The 23242-nt window shown below is 36.0% G+C and overlaps 1 long non-coding RNA gene across 4 annotated transcripts in view; it reads left to right on the forward strand.

The window, feature by feature from the left end:
* Window positions 1–23242, forward strand: part of LOC122799993 — a 910576-nt gene that overhangs the window by 809340 nt on the left and 77994 nt on the right. For all 4 annotated transcript variants that reach the window (XR_006364517.1, XR_006364516.1, XR_006364518.1 and 1 more), the window contains one exon: window positions 5044–5097. This is a non-coding gene — a long non-coding RNA (uncharacterized LOC122799993). The remainder of the gene's footprint in view (window positions 1–5043; window positions 5098–23242) is intronic.

A 23242-nucleotide genomic window follows, 5' to 3' on the forward strand; every position in this document is an offset into this window, starting at 1 on the left:
TGGTATTAATACAGTGAAACATCATATTGATAAGATCATATCATTCTCTATAGGGATATTATTTTAGCTGGTGATTTTAATTGTATACTACATGAAAGTGATACTACCACTATAAAGAAAAGAAGAATTACATCTAATGCAAAACATTTAAATGATTTTGCTAATTCTTATCATTTGAATGATATTAATAATCAGATAGAGTCAAAATCATTACCATACACCTTTTTTCTAACAGATACAAAACTTATTCAAAAATAGATAGGGTCTTTATTTCTAACCAGATGGTAACAGATTTAATTAATTCCAAAATCATTTCATGTCCTATATCTGATCATAACTCAATTGTTTTTGAATTCATGATAAAAATACTCATAATGTTCAGATCAAAAGGATACCAGCATACTTAACTCAGCTAAAAGACTATAAAGAATATATACTTTCAGAAGTACAACATTTTCTAGACATAAATAATACTCCTGAAGTCTCCATTGTCTATGTTTGGGATGCCTTAAAATCATATCTATATGGACAAAGTATCAGATGGTATAATAACAAAAGGAAATCTTGGGATAAGGAATTGTTAGATATTCAAAGTAAACTAGACTCTTATAAACATAATAATAAAGAAAATATTATGGACAAGAAAGTTATTGAAGAAATAAACAAACTAAATGAGAAATACAAAGAAATTTTAACTCATAAAGTTAAAATAACTTTAGAGAAATACAAGTTTTGTCTTATTCAATAAGCCCCAAATACTTACATAGACTTAAAAATAAAACAAAAGATTGAATAAACAAAACCATATCAAAGAAATCTTTTCTCTAAGGAAAAGAAGAATGTTTCTAGTATACCAGAAATACTGGATGAATTTAGAAATCAATTTCACAAGATTAACCATAACAACATTAACATGGAACCTAAAGATAAAATAAAGGAGTTTATAACCACAAACATGAATAAAAAGCTTAATAAACAACAGATTAAACTATTGGACAAGAGTATTTCATATACAGAAGTTATTACACAAATAAATAAGCTTAAATCAAACAAAGCACCGGGTAATGATGGTATAATACCAGAGATATATAAAATCCTTTCTAAAACTACATATTCATTAATACATAAGGTTTTTATTCTGGCCCAAACTGAGTTAATAACCCCCCCCATCTTGGCAATATACATTTATTTCACCAATTTTAAAACCTAATAAAGATCCAACTAGATGTTCTTCATATTGACCCATCTCATTACTTAATGTTGATTATAAAATGTTTATGAGTATTTTTGCTGATAGATTGAAGACAATTATCCCCGGCATTATAGACATAGATCAGACGGGCTTCATTGTAAATAGAAATACTTTTGATAATATAAGAAGAACTTTAACATTAATTGATTTTGCAAATAGGAAAAAGAAAGATTTAACACTTATTAGTCTTGATATAGGTTCAGCATTTGATTCAGTAAGTTGGGACTATCTGTTTACCTTACTGAAGTGCACAAATTTCTCTGATGCATTTGTAAATTTAATTGAGCATTTATACAAAGGAACGCTGGCTTATATTAAGGTAGGAACATATGTTTCACAAAAATACCCATTCTTAAAGGTACAAAGCAAGGATGTCCACTTTCTCCACTATTATTCACTTTAGTAATGGAGCCTTGGGCTAATTTGATTAGAAACAGTACTGACATAGAGGGTTTTGAAATAGAAGAAAATACAACATCAAAAATTCAACTTTTGCAGATGATGTTCTAATTACATCAGCAGGATCTAATTCTTCTATGCAGTCTTTATTTGATAAAATGATGAATTTTAAAAGTATTTCTGGTTTAATATTCAATGAAGAAAAAACTAAAATACTACCTATATATACACGAAAAAATACTCTCATTAGTGATTTTACTAAATATGTACCCAACTCAGGTCAGATAACTTATTTAGGTATAATACTATCTAAAGATATTAAATCTATTATATATAATAACTATAATACCTGTTTTCTTAATATACACAATCTTTTTAATACCTGGAATAATATGTTTTTTACTATGGAGGAGAGACTTACAATTATTAAAATGATAATATTCCCCAAGATTTTATACTTAATACAATCAATAATACTTTCACCTACAACAATAACTATCAAGAAACTGAATACACTAATGTTAAATTTCTTATGGGCACCTAATAGACCTAGGATTGCATTAAAGAAACATACTAATAGCTGGTCTCAAGGGGGTATTTCTTTTCCAGACTTTAATTTATATATTATCTCTTCTATTATAAAAGTTATTACTTTATTAATAGATCGGTCATATGTCGCAAAATGGAAAGATTATTGGGAGCTAATTAGTATGCACTTCATGAAAATCTCCTTAACACATAAAAATATGATTATAAATAACTCCATGTTGTGGTTGCTAAAGGAATTTTGTACTTCACCTATTACACCTAAACATATGGTCTGTTACCCATTAAATATTATTATTAGTTATCGTAACTTTATATTCATGCACCCTAAGTATAGGGAATGGAATTTTATTGTATTCCCTATAATTTATACTCAGGGTATGCTTATGTCATCTACTTCTGAAGGAGCTCATTTAGCTATAGATAATAATCTAAAGTACTGGTATCAGCTGATATCTGATAATAAAGTTAAAAATCTAGATTTCTTAAAACAAGAATTTGATCTAAGAGAAACTTGCTGGTTAGAGGTTCAGATCTTTAGACAACATCTCATTGATAGAATAGATCTAATGTCTATAACAGTTAAATAATCTATTCCAAAACTGATTGATTACTTGATAATAAATTTACAGCATAAAGTTTCTGATAAAGGTAAACTTTCATATATACATAAAATTATCAGACAAGAAACTTTTTACAATGTAGATTCATACTGGAATTATTTCACCTCTATTAATGGGGACCCACCAACTCAACAAGATAAACAATATATATTGGAATCTGCTTATAGAACTACATCTTCCATTGTCTGGAGACTTTATACATGGAAATTTTTACATAGATCTTTTTATACACCTTTGATGATGAATAAAATTAATAATAAAGATAATCTATGTAAGAGATGTAATGTAGAAATTAATGCTGACTGGGCTCATATGTTTTATGACTGTATGAAGTTGAAAGAATACTGGAAGTCAGTTAATGAATTTTTGCAGGCTCTTTTTACAGCTAATTTCATTATTTCTAAGTCACTTATATTGTTCAACACACCTGTACCTCAGTGTGTTAAAAGATTAAGCTTCCCTTGTTATGGTCTATCCTAGCAGTGGCTAGGAAAATAATAACTAGAAATTGGATTTCAGATACACCTCCTTCGTTCAATGAATTTAAAAATGTTATGAATATAATGTGTCATATGGAAATAAGCACAATTAGAATGAGAACAACTAGAAAAACATCACATTTTATTGTATGGGATAATTTACAAAATTTGTTAAAAAAATTCTAATTTCAATAGCACAGTATTTTAGTTTAATTAATTGATCTGATTGTAGTGGATGTCTTTGTAAATACTTTAGTTGTTTTGTTGAATATTATAATAATACCTATTTTTAATTATTTGTATAAAATTGTTATGATATTTCTCTTATATGTTAAAACAATAAACTTGTTTTAAAAAAAAAAAGAAAACCCACTTAATGTATAAATGCTGTTTTGTTAAAGCTCAAGTACAGGGAAACCATTCACTATAGATACTACAGTCCTGTAAAACTAGCAGACACAATGTGAATAATTATTACAGCAACAGTGGAAAAGGTTCAGCTTTGAGTCTCTAATAACATGTAAGAAATGTAACCAATAGTACAGGATACTTATGAAATACAGTAAAATTCATCAGCAGAAGTGCAAAATGATACTTATTTTTCTTATTTTATCAGCAGATGGGTTTAGATGCAGCAGATTCTCTGTAACTCTCAGGCAAAGTAACAAAGTGGTTGGAACAAATATTCCGAATCTAAAATATAAGTTATATAAGTATTTAATGTCAACAACACACAAGCAAATAGATATCAGGCAGCTTAGACTGTTACAATTGGATATATGAGCAATTCTTTGGCTGTATCAGTTTATAGATTGTATTTAAAAATGCAGATATTGATCACAAGCTTCCTTTCACTCCTGCCATGTGACACTGCTGAGGTTCTTTGTGACTGGCCAGCAAGTGTAGGGGATATGGTGAGTTTACTGTGTTTTTACATAAGTAACTCAGTAGAACTATTACAATCACAATCATTCTTCAAGGATGTCGTCAGATATTTCACTGTCTGTCTTCAAAATATCTTCGCTAGGTTTTCCTTCCTGGCAATTTCACTACCATTATGTTTCAGGATACTGAAGTCTTCACTTTATAGTGTTCTGGTTCCCTGGGTCATGACATTTAAATACAATCATGTATAATTATAATAAGACTGCAGAGATTTTGATTTGTACTTTGCACTTTGATGCAGTAATGAGCAAGATGTGGACACTGTTTTTTAATACCAAACTGTACTTTCACTGTGGTGGTCTTCCTTGATAATCAAAGCTTCTTTCTGTTAGCTATTTATCATGTGCCTTTAAGGATCCAGAGCTCCAATGCATGGATCTCCAAGAAGGCGTGCTTGGAATACCTTATGGCGCATAAATTATATACTAGCTGGTTCCTGCCGGACACATGTTTTGGGTGTAGGTACGCTTGTGTTATACAAGGGACATTTTTCAACTCTTATCCATCTCCTTTACAAAATGACAGAAAATAAACTCCTTATTGCAAAAAAATGTTTAAAATGATTTATTGTTAAATAAAGAATAAAGTTTAAATGTTTTAAGTTTTCATGTTGTTTTAAAAACTGCATCTCTATATTGTAGAAATAATAAGCATGCCTTGAAGGAATGACTTTAGTCTAGTGTATTCATATGTCAGTTGTATATGCATAGCTAATGATCCACGCCTCATGGCTGTTCTTCACTGTGAATCAGGATATATATGGTTTCCCATTAAGTTGATAATTCTTTCTGTTTTACAGGGTATTACACCACAGAAGTCCCTTCCAGGACGAAATGAACCAGAAGACATAAAGGTGATTTCCTCTGCTTTCTCTAGTGCATGGGAACAATTATTCTTATAAAATGGATGCAGAAAATGCATTGCTCAAATTACATGTGACCAATATCCTTATAGAATCAAACTGCTGGCTGAGATTTCTCCATAAAGATGCATCACAGAGAAGTTTACAGAAAAGAAATCTGAGAGCAATATTAACATAATGCAAATAATAGAGGTCTACTATTTTATTCCCGATGCTTACAGATAGCTACTATATTTTCAATTCCAGCCCACCCAGCCAAAACAGTAAGTTAATATAGTAAGATGCTATAAAATGCTAGATATAATTATATTTTTCTCTCTTTTTGCTATCTCACATAAGCCACACTTGTTTAGTAAGTGAATTCCTACCAATTTTTCACTAATTTTTGGTAAGCAAGTTATGTTGCTCACAGATGATCATTTTCAGACATGACCTAGGTCATATACTAGAAAAAATCATAATGTTTTTACAATGTTTTGTACTTACAAAAATATTTCAGTCTACACATTTGTAGCTGTTACTCTGTGCATTTATCCCCTTTTCCCTGTTGCACATTTATCTAATGTTAATTCCATTCATATTGTTTCAGGTACATTATCACCTTTTCTAATTAGAAAAACTCTGATCATAAAGCTTCAGGCTTCCTACTGCCCTTTCATTTCTCCACTGTCTTTATTTTTAATCTACTCTCATTTGACCTTTGAGCACATAATAAGCTCTGATGTCCTTACTTATAGAAGGCCTTAGTAGTTTACAAAATATTCCTGCCGTGCTTTCACTAGTACCCAATACAGTAGGAGAATGACTGCTGCCGCCTTTGAAAGTAGCTCTCCTTCCTTAAGCTTTTTCTTTACCCATTGCTGTAACAGTATCATACTTCAGTGGAATTAAATTTAGGTGTGATTTTCTCACCCTCATATTTACATCAATAGACTTTTCTAGCTCTCACCTACAGTGTTATATGTATCACTGGATCTTTCCTAATTCCACAACTTAGCAACTATTTACTATAAATCTGAGACAGTAACTTCCATGTATGCAGCCTAACCAGCTCTTATTGAAGGAGTGTTCCAACATAACTATTGCACGATTTTAAGTGTCATCAACAAACTGACTAATCCTGTTACCTAGTTTTGTTGTGGTACTGCATACATACATGCTGAAACAGCGCCGGGCAGTATGCTAAGACATATGGCATCTCACTATCTTCTGACTTTTCCTGAAAATTCCCCTTAGTTACTCATTATCACTTTGGTAGCCATGTAAATAAGCTGGACCAGCTATCATTCCAACCACATGACAGAATGCAGGACAAAGGCAAGAGTAATGTAACTACTAAAATCAAAAGGTTTTCATTACACTGTGAAAAAGAAATTAATCAATATATGCATACACCATAACAACAACAATACTAATAATAATAGTAATAATAATAGTAATATAACCATAATAATGATGATGATGATGATGATGATGATAATTATTATTATTATTATTATTATTATTATTATTATTATTATTATGTTGAAAACAGTACAGTTGGGCAGATATGCACATAATTCACATCAATTAAAGAGGGTCATGGCAAAACATAAATGGTAAAGCTAGTATAACAAGCATAATGTATAAGCATAAAATCAAGAAAAATAAAGTTTGGTGATAAATCCAGATAATCCAACAACCCCTATAAAAATAAATATGAAAGATATCTGTAACCTTTTGCGGGACAAGAAGAGTGAATTTAATAATGCATGCTACCTCACACTCTCACAATCAGTGCTTCTCCAGGCAATACAACATACACAATATAATTCATGCTTTAATAACATTCTAAAATCACATGAGCTAAAACAATTAATTCAAATAGTAAAATTCTTAAAGCCATATTTCACTATTTAACTTGATTATGTAATTCCTTTAGTATGGGCTTAATACTAGCCACACCATTTAATAATGAATTTGTATGTGCCGTAAACCTGACAATGCATTTATATTCTTCCTTTTCCATTGTATTAATTATATCTCCCCCTCTCATCTATTCTTCAGTAACTTATAAGACCATTGTCTATCTCTAGTTTCTTTTTTATTTTTACATACTGTATCGGTTTCCACCTGCCTCCTTATTTCCAATAAATGATCTCTTCTACATCCGTTTAACTTCCTGTTGGCCTTTCCTGTTTAGAGTGCTTCATATACTTCACAATTTGCCATATGTACAATATTTTTTTAATTTCACAATTAGCATAAGTTTTTGATATAAATTATTCCTGCTAACAGGATGTTTAATATGTTTCCTTTATATATTTATTCCTGCTAACAGGATGTTTAATATGTTTCCTTTATATATATATATATATATATATATATATATATATATATATATGTTTACAATAAATACATTTCATACATGTATATGCACTCTTCTTTAACTCTTTAACAGTTAATCTTTTTTTACCTTTTCCTTATAACATAAACTATTTTTCAAAGTTTGTGACTTTTTATATCTAAAAGTTGATCCTTCTTCCACTATTTCACTTAATTGTGGAATATTTTGTAAAATATGCCAATGTCTTCCAATAATGTTCTTCGCATCTCTTGTTTTCCTGTTATGTGATAGCATACATCTACATCATTTCTACTGTTACTTTCTTTCTGTCCTTCATACCTTTTTTAGAAACATTAGGTCTTGTCTATACTAATGACCAATAATAACATGTATTTTCATAATAACATCAGTTGAAAAAGCAAGTGGCTTTCTATAAGAAATTTGTAGAGGATGTGTTCATAATACGGGATGGTACTTTAACTGCATTTGATGAATTTATAATGTATATACATAGTATAGCATATTTTTTAACTTTTAAGAAAACAGCCCATTATACTAAAATTGAGTTTTAGATGTAACCATTAGTAAAAATGAAACAGGACATATAGAAACATCATTTTATAAGAAAATGATAAAAAGAAATCCATATTTACATTGTATTACCACGTATCCATCATTTACATTTGATAATATATTTAAAGTCAAATACTGAGAGTAGTAAAGTTAAATGCAAAAGATGTAAATATGTAAAACCAATTGAATGATATGGGTAATGAATTTAAAAATGATGTTATGATAAATGAAAATTAGTGCAGTGTATGACCAATATAAAAGTGAAAGAGAGCAAGAAGCCACACAAACTTCTTAAGAGTTTTTATTGAGGATGAAGGAGTTGGCACTTCAGGTAGTGCCCAGAAGCCCATGTCAAATGTAATTACAGATATATATATATCACAGCAGTCATTCAGTGGGACAGCAGGATCAGATGTAAGTCCAGAAATGTAAAAGCAGATTTACCAGTGCTACAGCAGTAGACAGCTCCGTATGTATAATCATATAAATTGGCAATAAGGTATATAAAACTTTTTCTGTGGTCTTAGGACTGTCCTTCAGATAAACACAAACAGGGTTAAGTGTCTATTGTTTCTTAAACTTCCCTTGCAACTAAGCATCATTGTTACAGAGTTAATCCCCTAATACCAACCTAGTCATGGATTGCACCCCCTCCTCCAAAGACTGCACAGTTGCAAGCTTTTAACTGAGTAAATTCAACAACCATCCCTGCAAAAGCTGACAGACCTAACACATTAACTCAGTGTAAGGGGAGTCTACTTGTTGATACGGTTTCATCTTAGTCATGCTCTGTTGAAAGTGTACCATTAAAAGTTTAATATCTCATGACTGCTTGCCCTGTGCTGAGAAGTATGCTGTTTTTTGGTTTGCATCAGTAGATTCAAAGATAGTCTTCACTTCCCATGTGAACCTTAAGTTTCCCCGCTCCTTTCCGTCTGTAATTAATGAGCTACTGCATTCGAGACTTGCCCTCTGTTCTGTAAAAGTAATTCTGTGTTGGTTTGCTTCTTCACTTCTTTTCCATGTCCTGAAAATTTTCTGATTACTTACTCCATTATTTTATTGTCATTATAACTGTTTTATTTTTTTTAACAACTTTAAATACTATATAATCTAAGAATAACTTTTTGCATTTACTGTAGTAAGCACCCTTTGTTACTTATAAGCAAACTCTAGCAGTACCACTTTCACTGTTTGTTTTTTGTTAAGTCACTAGTTTTAAGGATATGGTACCTGATCCTTCCAACAGACTGTCTTTTTGTGCCAATACTATACTTCATCGGTGAGCCCCACTCCACTCACCCTCGCTATGGTTGGGCTCATTCTGCTCTCCTACCCTAATCCCAATTTTTATCCACACCAACTACATTTATACCTCATCTAACTCCATCCCTATAAAATCAATATGCAATCATTCTTACCTTCCCCTTTTCATTTACAGTACACAACCCCCCCCCCTCCTCACTCTCACTCCTCCAATCTCTCATTCACCTCACCTTCCTGCCCTTCTATAAAGTTTTTACTTCGCAATCTCTTCCCCTTTCACTAACTCTCCCAGTCTTCCCTTACCACTGCTACACTGCTACTCCTCCTCTTCCAAAGTCACTGCTCCTAAAAGTGCTGCCACATCCTCGTTGCCACTTTCAGCTGTGTCACGATCCTCCATACCTTATTCCACTTCATCATGTCGCTACCTTCTTGCTTACCATTTCCCTTCTTCTTCTACAAATATTACATCACTTCCCAATATACCAGTCACAAATGAATCATCCATCATTACTTCCCTTTCTGTTATCAGGAAAAAAAAATTGTATTTTTATCACCTCTCCATATATGTACAATACTGACCACATCTCTATTTTAAAAACAAAGTAGCTGTATGCAGAAACCCATCCACAAAGTAAAACTTACTCTCACAAGAACAAAACTAGATACCAAATCAATACTATGCTTTTCTAAAATCTCAGAATGCTGTGAAATCTATTGTAACCCAGGCCCACTTAGCCTATCAAATATTATAGATGCTACAATATTACTCTTAATCCTCCACTAATCAGATACCTTCTAGCAAGCAAAACAAAATCCTACCTCAATCCACCCACATATGCCAAACTTACACCCTCACTTTTTTATTTCAGTCCCTCTATAGTACTCACAGAAACCATAGCAGCCTATCTTATTTACCATCCCACATCTAAGCATCTGCCAAAAAATTAAATATCATTACTTTAGACCTACATAGCACATGCGATAAACTTAATGAACTATATGCCTGGATCTCTCACCACTCTCCAGACATCTTAGCAGTCCTGGCTTAAACCCAATTTCAGAGACAGAGAACTCCTTCTGCCTCATTATAATATAATTAGAGCTGGTCAAATCAAAAAGAAAGCAAATGGAATAGCTCTACTCTATCCAAACAACTAGTGCATTACCCCAAACTCAAAACCTGTTCCAAAATGCCATAATGTAGAAATACTCATCATGTTCCTAAATTTGAACAAGAGAAAACATATATGGATTGCTGTACTCTGTATGCCATCAGGTAATAATATTCAAATGCTGGAAGATATACTCTCCTGAGTATTTAATACCATTTCAATTGAAACCATCATACTAGATGATTTCAATAGAGATTGGCAGAACCTAACCTCCAACTGCCCAGCCTCCAGTATAAATGTATTTGGGTTCATACAGCTAACTTAGAACTTCATTAGATACAAATGATATGACAAATGTGCCATTATTGACAGGCTATTGGTTTCTGACCCCAGTAAATATATGAATTCTAGTACATTTTTCTAAGCTCTAAGTGACCATTTTTCAGTATATGACCTTAGATGTATAATGCACCTGGTCAATTCACATCAGTATAAAACTACACACAATCTATCAAAATTCAACAAACAGACATTTATCTACAGTTTAAAAGCCATCAACTAGACTATCCTAAAAGCCCTCCCTTTGTATGATGCCAATATACCATTCAACACCTTATTTTAACACACCAAATAGTTTTGCTCCTCTTCATCTTAAAAGTACTCAATTGTATTTATTACTGCTTGGTGTAACTCATTCTAAGCCTTTTAGTTTAAGCACCTGGGCTTCAGACCAGTTTTACATTAAGAAGGTTTGTGGTCTGCACTGTAGTGGCAGAACAGGTAGCTTACATCCTTCTAAGTTGGGAACTGCTGATTGAGGGCTCAGTGTCTGTTATTCTAAAAGTGTATTAATTCTGGTTTAAGCAGTTGGGCTTGAGGCCACTTATTTTACATTAAGAGGGTTCGTGTTCTGCACTCTTGTGGGAGGAGAGGCTGGACTCCGTCCTTCTGAGCTGGGAATTTCTGGTTAAAGGCTTATAGTGCCTGCATATTTGAACTGCTTCTTACTGAAATTGGTACACCTTGTTTGCTGTAGCATAGACTAGATCCAGGCCTGCTGAATCTAGCTTTGTTTGTATAACTTGAGCACTAATCCAGGCATTCTTTAAAGTATTCAGTTGTATTTATTACTGCTGGTAGTAACTTGATTAAAGTGTACCTATCATTTCTAAGTATTTTGGATTAAGCACTTGGGCTTCAGACCAGTTGTTTTACATTAAGAAGGTTTGTGGCCTGCACTGTGGTGGCAGGACAGGTAGCTTACATCCTTCTAAGTTGGGAACTGCTGATTGAGAGCTCAGTGTCTGTTATTCTAAAAGTGTATTAGTTCTGGTTTAAGCACTTGGGCTTCAGGCCAGTTATTTTACGTTAAGAAGGATTGTGGTCTGCACTCTTGTGGGAGGAGAGGCTGGACTCTGCCCTTCTGAGCAGGGAATTTCTGGTTAAAGGCTTATAGTGCCTGCATATTCTAACTGTTTCTTATTGAAATTGGTACACCTTGTTTGCTGTAGCATAGACTAGATCCAGGCCTGCTGAATCTAGCTTTGTTTGTATGCTTGTTGTTTGTTTATTTCCCTGAAACGCTAATTCCACCTAAAACGTGGCCTTTTAGCACTTCTGTGGATCCCTAGTGATATCTGCATTGCTTACTGTACTTATTTCCCTGTTTCACTTGAAAGAAAGTTACTGTTTGTCGTTTTTGCATTTAAGTTACCTGTAACACATTGCATTTAAGTTACCTGGCACTTGCTCACTAAAGCAATTATATAAGTCAGCTCTAAAAAATTAAAAGCACTACACCCTCACAAACTCCCCTTGAGTACCTTGTTCCACACTGGCCCTTTTTTTCAATTATAAAGGAATTCCCAGTAATATTCTAGCATGTCCAAAGGTCAGTTGTCAATATCCTCTCCGGTCCAGCTGATGAATCTGGGAATCTTGAGGCAATGTTACAACTGCCTCATGTACACAGACAACCCTCTCCTCCTCCCAACAAATTCCAACACGTGAGAGACGCAACCATATAGCCAAACTGGAGGCTAAGCTCTCTCAACTCAGTACTGGCGTAACCAGTCAGGAGGAGAAGGAAACCACACTCACTACAATTCCATTCACACATAGACCTACCACGACAACAAACCAAACACATAAACACACAAAAACATACTCGGAGGCTCTAAATAAAAATCTGCCTAAGCAGCAGAGACCTCCAAAGCAGACACCCAAGCAACTGCTACCCCAAAACAAAACACGTGCAACACATAGCTCACAAAGCCAGTGTGCCGAACAGTCACAGCCCTTAAGGCTAAACAACACACCTGATACACTTGTAATAGGTGACTCTATCGTCAGGCACACTGACGTCCCGCTCACCAGGCTGAACAAGGAGAAGGTCATGGTGAGCTGCCTGTCAGGCGCTAGGATCCACCACATAACACAAGCACTCAGGTCACTCCAAGGCAAGTACAAATATGACTCAGTCATTGTCCATGCTGGTGTGAATGACCTGAGACGTACCTCCCTGGACTACATGAAAAGAGACATAAAGGAGCTCTCTGAGCATGTAGCCCAGGCCGGTATGACCCTGACCTTGAGTAGCATCTTACCCTCACCAAGAATGATGCCACAATATGAAGACAAGATGATCAATTTCAACAATTGGCTTAAGTGTTGGTGTCATTCAAAGGGGATCCAATGCCTGTCAGCCTGGGATGACATGCTCGACAAGCCACGATGCTTCACTAGGGACAGCTTGCACCTGTCACCCCTGGGCTTTCGGATATTGGCAAAGGCTCTTGCTAACCCCATAGTGCCTTTTTTAGGCAAGGCTCAAAAGACAAACCCACCTCCATAGGTATCACAAGGGATAAGAAACTAAGAGTAATGCTACTCAACGCCAGAAGTCTAAACCTCAAGATGCACACACTCGAAACTCTCCTTAGCATGGAGAACATCGATATCTGTGCAGTAACAGAAACCTGGTTCAAGGCTCCCGAGAGCACCCCAGCACTACCAGGTTATACCTCATATCATGCTTTTCGGCCCCAAAACTTGGACCGAACCACAAAAGGAGGGGGAGAATCAATATTCGTCAAAGTTACCCACACCTCCAGGTTGGTGGCACAGCATGAAGCATCAGAGACTATCCATGTGCAACTAACTGTGGGTAAAACTGCCTTGCAGTTTATAGCCTGCTACAGACCACCCTCCCAAACACAGGAACCCCACTCGGCCTTCCTGAGAATACTGGAAAATATGAAGGTCTCTCCAAACACCATTATATTGGGCGACTTTAACTACCCAAACATAGACTGGGAGCATTACTCTAGCTCCAACACCCTAGCCCAAAGGTTCCTAGAATTTATAAACTCAAATGCTATGGAACAACTTGTTACCACTCCCACAAGAGGGGAAAACATACTGGACCTGATCATCACCAACATGGGGATACTATGCTCCAGACCAGAAGTGTATCTCTCACTGGTAAGATCAGACCATAAACTAATCTCACTGGATATTCACATCCCACCCCCACCCCATGCCCAGAAAACCACAGTGAAAAACTTCTCTAAAGCAAATTTCACACGCCTCAAAACCGAGGCGAAATCCTTCAAAGCCCCCGGGCCTGTGGAAAATAGGGCCCAGACCACAGAATCCTTTATAAACGCATTCTATGAACACCTTCAGGAATGCATGGATCATGCAATCCCAAATAAAACCAAGACCCAATCCTCCAAAGGCAGACGTCCTGTCTGGTGGACCCCAGCCATAAACAAACTATACAATAGAAGGAGGAAGCTACTACATGATAGAGCAAAATCCTAAAAAGGGAAGGCATCTCTGATCAGTATTAGCAAAAAACTACGGGCACTCATAAAATCGTCTAAGGCCAGCTTCGAGAGAAAAACTGCACAGGACACTAAGGATAATCACAAGGCTTTCTTTAGTTATGTTAGGAACCTGGGTGGGAATTCCCAGATATTCTCAGAATTAGTCCAAAATGACAAAAAATACACCAAGCCCACAGACATTGCTAACATCCTAGCTGACAGGTTCAGTGCAAACTCCCCCCCCCTCCCCACCAAAAGGGCAAATATCTATCTCAACAGAGTGCTGCCCCCCTGACATCTCAGATGCTCAGGTAAGAGCCGCCCTCTCCAAAGCAAAAAACACAGCATCAATGGGACCAGATGGTGTCCCGGGCTGCGTCCTACATGAACTCCAAGAAGAGCTAAACCCAAACATAAAACTACTGTTCAATCTTAGCCTTACTACAGGATATGTACCCAAAGAGTGGCGTACAGCAACAGTGGTCCCTCTCCACAAAGGTGGTGCCTCAACGGATCCTGGAAACTATCGCCCCATAAGCCTGACTAGCTTGGTCTGCAAGGCTATGGAAAGGATCATCATGGACCTCATAAATAAAGATATTGGGGACCTACAGACACTGGATCCTACCCAGTTTGGCTTTGTTAAGGGCAGATCCTGCCTCTTAAACCTGGTCAATTTCTTTGAAACAGTCACCAAGGCCATTGACGAAGGGAAGGTGGTCCACACAGCCTACCTGGACCTCGCAAAAGCCTTCGATACAATACCCCACTCGGGCATTATAGATAAGCTCACCAGCTTAAATATAAAACCCTATGTCACTAGATGGGTTGCAAACTGGCTCAAGGACAGAACCCACATGGTTAGAATTGCTGGAGCCATGTCAGACTCCAAACCAGTTACAAGTGGCTTCCCACAAGGCTCAGTCCTGGGACCTCTCTTGTTCGGTATATATTTCTCGGCTGTACAGGCCAACACGGAAGGACTGTGGCTGACCAAGTTCGCAGATGACTGCAAACTGGGCACCATAATCAACTCTCCAGCCGACACAAGCATCCTCCAAAAGGGCCTCATAGAAACAGACAACTGGTGCCAGAGCCATGGCTTCAAGCTAAACACCAAAAAGTGTATAGTCATCCCCTTTGGCAAAAACAAAGTGCCCACAAATTACCACATAGGTGGTAATCCATTAAGTACAGAAGAAGTAATTAGGGACCTGGGGACCCAAGTTGATAGCAATCTCTCATTTGACAACCACATGGCCAAAGTGGTTAGAAAAACATTTTATATAGCCCACCTAATCATGAAGGGATTCACATCTAGATCAGGGGAGGTCATTGTGCCTCTTTACTCATCCCTCATCAGGCCCATAATTGAGTACAATGCCCCTTTTGGGATGTACCTTACCAGACATCTGCAGCAACTGGAAAGACCCCAAAAGTACATCACCAAGAGGATCAAAGGGCTCAAACAGATGCCATATGCTGCCCGGTTAAAGAAACTCCAGCTCTACTCAGTGGCATACCGCCTGCTCAGAGGCGATCTGTGCCTGACGTATAAAGCCATGTCCAACCCGGAATTAATGGACATGCTGCACCTCAGAAAATCCAAATCCCATCGAGCTATGCGCTCGAGAGACTTGAACCTCAGCACTGAAATAAATAGGACATGCTGGAGGGACAGATTCATAACCCAGAGGCTCCCTTCGCTCTGGAATAAAATCCCAGTCCAGGTTAGGCAGAGTCCCACATTGACCCTCTTCAAGAGGAATCTTGATGAGTGGATGGGAGATCGTAGGTTTACCCCGGCTAACACTTCTGTGTCACTGTTAGACAGAGGCACAGTATACTAACCTCAAAAAAAGGCATAGCAAAATTAATTTAAAATGGGTGGCGAAAGCCAAACACACTCTGGATAGGCTTATAAATGCCCTAGGGCAGATAGCCTAGTATGAACCTATGAACCTATGAACCTAAGAATGAAAACTAACTAGTCCCTTGGCTTTAAGGGCAGACTAAGAACCTTATGCACAGTAGACATAGAAAGACTGAAGCAGAAAGACTGCCAAAATAACTAAACAACCAATAAACTTCAAACTTTGGGCAACTCCATAATCAGATAAAAATACAAGTTAACTCTGACTAAGAACCTTATGCTCAGTAGACATAGAGCATTGAAAGACTGCCAAAATAACTTAACAACGAATAAACTTCAGACCTTTAGACAACTCTGCAATCAGGTAAAAAAACCTCAAGTTAACCTTGACAAGAAATAATGCTATGCTTGCTTCCAAACTGACCACAAATAACAATCCAAAAAAATTTGGTCTTCAATTAAATCCTTACTGAACCCAGGTACAAAAAGGAACCTGCACAACCTGTAATAATACACCATTGCAAACTGTAACAGATTTCAATACTTACTTCATTGAAAGCATTACGTCCTTAACCAAAAACACACCTGCCCCAACCAGCCCTTTGCTTCAAATACATATAAATTCCATAATGCCCCTAATACGTCCCTACATTAAGATCTAGTCCAGTCCAACAGCAATACTTGCCTATCTTTCAGTTTTACTCCAGTACTCAGGAACCACAAAAACATAAACATGAGGAGGCTACAGCTGCTGAATATTTCACCACAGATAAAAATGAAAATACTAAATCATACTTTATTTGCATCATTCATTTATGTTTAGAGATTTTGTCCCTCTACATATTCAATGGGGCTTCTTCAGGACATCTATTCCTTAAATCTTCACCCCTTTATAAGGCTAAATCAAATCACTATCAGTATGTCACAGTCACTTCTTAAAGACGTAGGAAAAAATATACAAAACTGTTAAAAAAATTGCTTTTTACATCGTGGATTATAAAATCATTATAAATCCACACTGTTAAAAAAGCACACCTTTGTTTTCACTGTTTATTATGAAAAAGTAATAGGTGTTGAAAAATTACTTGTCATGTTGCAAAGATAGAGGCACACAATGGATCACGAGCCTCATTATACTTTACTGACAACTTAAATGTCAGGAGTACACCGAGTTGTGCAAGATGTTACGGTTATAACAATAACCGCTTACTTAGATTTACATCATAATTTCTTTCTGTCGCTCACTGAAGCTAAGCTCACTCACATGATGGCTAACATGTCAATGTGGTCAAAGGAAATTTTTTCATTAGGTTTTGCCTTAGGGTGTGAAATATCACTAACTGTTATGTACATATGAGCAGTGATGCTGCCTGATGTCAAGTGTTGTAGAATGGTAAAAGAGTGATACAAAGTGCACAGTCCTGTACTGGAAGTCATGATGGAGCAAGTGATGTACTCTACTTGAGTGCTGTGCCTGGTAAAGACACGGAGGAATCTGTGCTGCTGTGTGTCTGACAAGTCACAGATGAGGAAGTGTCCAAAAGGGAATCACAAAGACAATGACACTGGGATTGAGCAGAATGGTAGTGGATAGCAGGGATATGTGTAACACACTGGAGTGCAACCCATGCTTCTCTGAGTGATATTCTGTGCAGTACAGTATCCAGTGTGGCCAGTAAGTCTCTGTGTTTGTGTTAATCAGAGAGAAATAGCTAAGTGTATAACATTTGTACACATATCAAGGCATAAATACAAATCATATCAGTTTGCAAATATGGTTTAAGTTTATCTGCTCAATTGCAGACAGTTTCAGAAAGAGACGGAAAATGAGAGGCAATCACACCATCAATGCCATACAACACTGCACTGAATGCACTGGAATGGACTCCTCATACCATTTATACTTAAAGCCACGCAAAAAGCCATGCAATTGATGGCACAGTGTTACTGCAAGCATAGGAATTTTTTCAGTTTTTGCCATAGGACTAGAACTAGGAGTAGGTTGTACTGCTGGATTACAAGTATTGTGCAACTGATGAGTACAAAAATATATATTTCTGTTTATTAGCTATGTATGGCCAAGTGTGTGGTGTGTTTATCTATTTCAGTCAGATTAAAAGTGAGAAATGGGATGATGTAACAGAGATGAAAATGGGGAACAAACAGAGGCTAGGACACAAGCTGAGTAACTGAGGAATGATCAAGAAAGTCATGGGATAGGAACTTATATCTATAATGTATATGTACATATAATTCATCACTTCTTGGCAAGGACTTGGGGATGCATTATAGCATTCATGAGGTTAGCAGTCTAACATGCAAATCTCTATTTCCCTAACTAATGTTGGTGTTTCTGTTGATTGTCTTTATTATTTAAAAAGATTACAGGTTGCATTGTTTAGGAAAAAGGTACAGCTGTGAATAACCATGTGATGTGCACGATAAATGGGTTTTAGTTTCAAGGACGTGTATCAATGCCTCTGTACTCGCTTATGAAGTCAGTGTTCACAAGGCCCATAGAACACAACTAACAGATATATGCAAGACATTTTTAACTGTGAGATGTTATTCACTAAAAATGACTTCACAGTTACCCACTTATAAAATACATGTTGCCAGAATCTGAGTCCAACATCAATTGCACTGGAATGGATTCTTCACAGCATTGACATTTTAAAGAAATGTACCGTTTGCTGATAGTAGTCAGTTATACACGAAATTACTTTTACTTCTGAAATTAAAATTTATGTTGCAAAACACTATTAATGGTTGACTAGGACAGACTGTGTTTGACAATCCAGGTGACAGTCCAGCCAAGTTTTTAAAAGCATACTCATAAAATTTATGTAAAGTGTTAATTGTGTTATCTTTGCCCAGTGAATGCATTAAAGCATGGCATGGCATGTATCGACCTATTTTTTTCTATTGTGAATTCAGCTTTGATGGTTAGAGATATAATTTTCATTATTAGGAATCTACACACTGGTCTAGAATTTTCTGTGCACCTTCTCACGTACATTTTAGGTGGCATGCCCAACATGTGGATTAAACTTCAATCATATTTCCCAATGTGTATAACTTAAACATATTTGTAACAGTCGCCTGTATGATGGGCCTTTTAAATTGTGGATGTTGTGAGCATGAATCTTTTAACATATCATTGACAGACTATTACACTTGGAAAGTATCAGCTTGTTAAACTCTTAACTCCTGCTCCTGTGCTGCTCAGTCATGTGCCTGGTATCATATAGACCTCAATACAATATTTACCTTGTTTGTGCCTCATGCAAATTGAGTGATTCAAAATTATAATGAGTTGAGAGCTAATTAGCATACTCGACATGCCCAGAGAGGGTTGTCTACAACTTGTAAATACGGCTTGGGGTAGGAATTGTTATGGAAGATGTCCATCTTTCCCTTGTGCTGCTGGAAAAAAGAAGTCCTTCAGAAGTATTTAAAGGTATGTTTTGATTCATACAACTGCACAAATTGATATTTGTATCCTTCGTCCTTTCTACCTGCACTGTTTAACAGTAATTCATACAAGTCATAGGGAGTGTCTTTGATAGATGCAAGGTAACACACATGCCTACAGCCTTTAATAGTCTGCCATTAAACCAGTTTATTATTTTGGTTGTACAGGAGAATACATATTGACATGTGCCACTGCAATAGTTAACAAATCAAAATGTGTGTACAACTGTTGTCAATGCAAGGTAAGGTTTTGTGTGGTGTATTTTATATTGTTGTTATACTTAGGAGCTTAGAAGGGTGTATGCCTGATAACTAGATACTCCTTCATCTGTTAATTCTTCTTCTTGGGGGGCTGGATACGTGCATTTCGAATCCATACTGTTGGTTATATTCTTTTATGATGCAGGTATGTTTGAATTAGAATCATTAACCTGTCACATGTGGGCGTATATGTATATATTTCACAACTGTTACATTTTGTGTACTACAGTGTAGTAACCTGGCTTTTGATATTCCATTTTCATTCCATAACTACAGATATGTCTAAGATGAAGGCTATTAAGGGCACATCTTCATTCAAGACTCATTTCTCAGAGGCTAAGAATGAGGTGATAGTACAGACCCTCCATCTCCAAGCCGCAAGAAGCCCTTTCTTGACTGTCTGGCAACAGGTGGTTAGTGATGTCAGTGCTGTGGCCATGGCTGTAATAATGAAATGGCTTGACATTTAGAAAGTGATATGATTCATAAGGTCATTGTGAGAGTGGAGGCCATGCCATGGCAGTGGACAGCTACAGGTAATGGTCTGACTACAGTACCACCACGTACAGAGATGGAGGATTTCCTGGTGTCACTCAGGGGCATGACATTTCCTCAGAGTTTCACAGCACAGTGCTAGATGTTGGGTTACAGATGGACAGGCCCTAGAAGATTTATCTAGTGATGTGCCGGTATACAGTTCTATCTTTTTTAAATGCCCCATTTACAGTTCTTAGTCACATGAATGCTTATAATAACAATATCACCTATCATGCCTAAGTACATCTGGCAAATAGGTGCAATGGCCACCTACACAAGGTGTGATCATGCTTACATGTAGTAGTTATCGTTATATGTAATTGAAATTATAATACTTGCATGCACAGTTGTGATGTTTGTGCAAACATACAGTGGGTATTTTCTTTCTCTTTTTTTTTTCTTTTTTATGGTATATTCACAGGTGAAGCACTGTCAGGCAACAGCAAATTGGAACTACCCCCATCTGATACTGGGGTAGTCTTACCTTCTGATGATGATGGCAGGGATGAGCAGGCATAGTTTAGGGATGCAGGGGATATGTTAAACAAAGGGAATGAACCCCTACATCTTCTTCCCACACTATGGACAGTCTATCTACTTTTGTATATCCATGAAACTCACAGAGAACCAACAAACTAAGTAAAACAGAATGTGAACTAAACCAATAAGAGCGATAGATACCAGGTTTATTTAGCGTTAAAACAATTAAATATACAACACGCTTTCGGTAAAGACTATGCTTCACCTTCATCAGAATACTAAATACAAAGTGTCAGGTGTAAAGTGCTACGCTTTTAAGTTGTCAACAAAAGGTAATTAGGAACGTCACTTCCCTTCTAAAAGAAGGCATGTTAAAACCTGGCGTTCACTAACCTGAAGTTTAACTATTTTATATTGAAAACTTTTAACAAAAGTGTATTTAAAAAATAATAAATAAAAAACTCCTTTTCAAACTTATAAACAGAATAAACCAAATAAAATGTATTAAACACAACGATCATCAACAGCACACAACTACTACATATCATTACTTGTTCACTCGTAACTACATCCAGCAGCCGAGATATTCAATGGCAGTTTGAATAAACATCATTGTCAATAAATTAAAAACCTTTAAATTGATTATTAAACCTAAAAGTTTTATTTCTTATTTATTTCTTGTTTATTTGCTCAATTTAATACATCACCATCAAAGAAAATTATTAATAGATGATAATGTATCTTTTAAAACTCTTATTATCAATTAACCTTCTATATTCAAAAAGCCAATATAATAATTATTAATAATTATTTTAGATAATATTTCAAATTTCAAATTTTTGATCATATGTGACCCGTGTGTTAAATATTTTAATAATTTAATCGTTTAATCATTTTAAATATTATATGTGTACAATATGTTATAAAATAAATTGTAAAAAACTGATATTGATTAATTAAATATTAAAAATTATTAAATATGAATTATTAAATATTCATACATAATTAATCAATAAAATTTCTCAAATCTGTAAAAAAGAAGAATGTATATGTAAGATCTAGTGTTTTTTTATATATATATGTGTATTACCTAAAAGTAATAAACCTGGAAATAATAAAATTTAAAATACTATAATGCTCATATTGTGTTAAATAAAATATAATATAATATATTATAAAATGCGTGTTTCTTTTAGCCTCTTAAGAGCTAACAATTTAAGAATACATTTAATTGATATATATTCGTTTAATCCAGGATAGGCGCTTGCGGTAGTCCTAATTTGCCACATTAACTCATCTATCTCCAGTGGACAGCTACAGGTAATGGTCTGACTACAGTACCACCACGTACAGAGATGGATGATTTCCTGGTGTCACTCAGGGGCATGACATTTCCTCAGAGTTTCACAGCACAGTGCTAGATGTTGGGTTACAGATGGACAGGCCCTAGAAGATTTATCTAGTGATGCGCCGGTATACAGTTCTATCTTTTTTAAATGCCCCATTTACAGTTCTTAGTCACATGAATGCTTATAATAACAATGTCACCTATCATGCCTAAGTACATCTGGCAAATAGGTGCAATGGCCACCTACACAAGGTGTGATCATGCTTACATGTAGTAGTTATTGTTATATGTAATTGAAATTATAATACTTGCATGCACAGTTGTGATGTTTGTGTAAACATACAGTGGGCATTTTCTTTCTCTTTTTTTTTCTTTTTTATGGCATATTCACAGGTGAAGCACTGTCTGGCAACAGCAAATTGGAACTACCCCCATCTGATACTGGGGTAGTCTTACCTTCTGATGATGATGGCAGGGATGAGCAGGCATAGTTTAGGGATGCAGGGGATATGTTAAACATAGGGAATGAACCCCTACATCTTCTTCCCACACTATGGACACAGTCTATCTACCTTTGTATATCCATGACACAAAATCTTTTGAGAGTTGACAGGTTGATGAGTATATTATTGTTCAAGGTAGTGTGTTGTCTCCAACTGCAGAGATGCTACCACCCATCTTATTGGGGAAAGTGAGGAGGTACAGGCAAGTTCAAGCATGGCTTCAGAGTGGCTGTGAGATTACTGCAGGTTGTGCAGGCTGAAGCAATGGACTGCATCAACTGTGTGTGTGACTACTTGGACAGGATGAATGACACACTGGATCATGTAGTGGCTGCTCTGGGTCATCTGTTGGGGGAGAGGCAGCATTCATGAGGCTATCGATTTGTTACATCTTCAAATATTAGGTCTTTCAACTATCTGGTTTAAAAGCTTGCATTTGCACTTGTTTCCCACCTTTTATGTAACTAGTCTAGTCCAGATACAGATTTGCTGTATCAAAGACTGTTTGTAAGCTTCTGAGCTCCCCAAGCCTTTTTGGTTGGAGGGAAGC

Source organism: Protopterus annectens, chromosome 4.part0 (genome assembly GCF_019279795.1).
Source record: "Protopterus annectens isolate FY-2018-M chromosome 4.part0, PAN1.0, whole genome shotgun sequence".
NCBI lineage: Eukaryota > Metazoa > Chordata > Ceratodontiformes > Protopteridae > Protopterus > Protopterus annectens.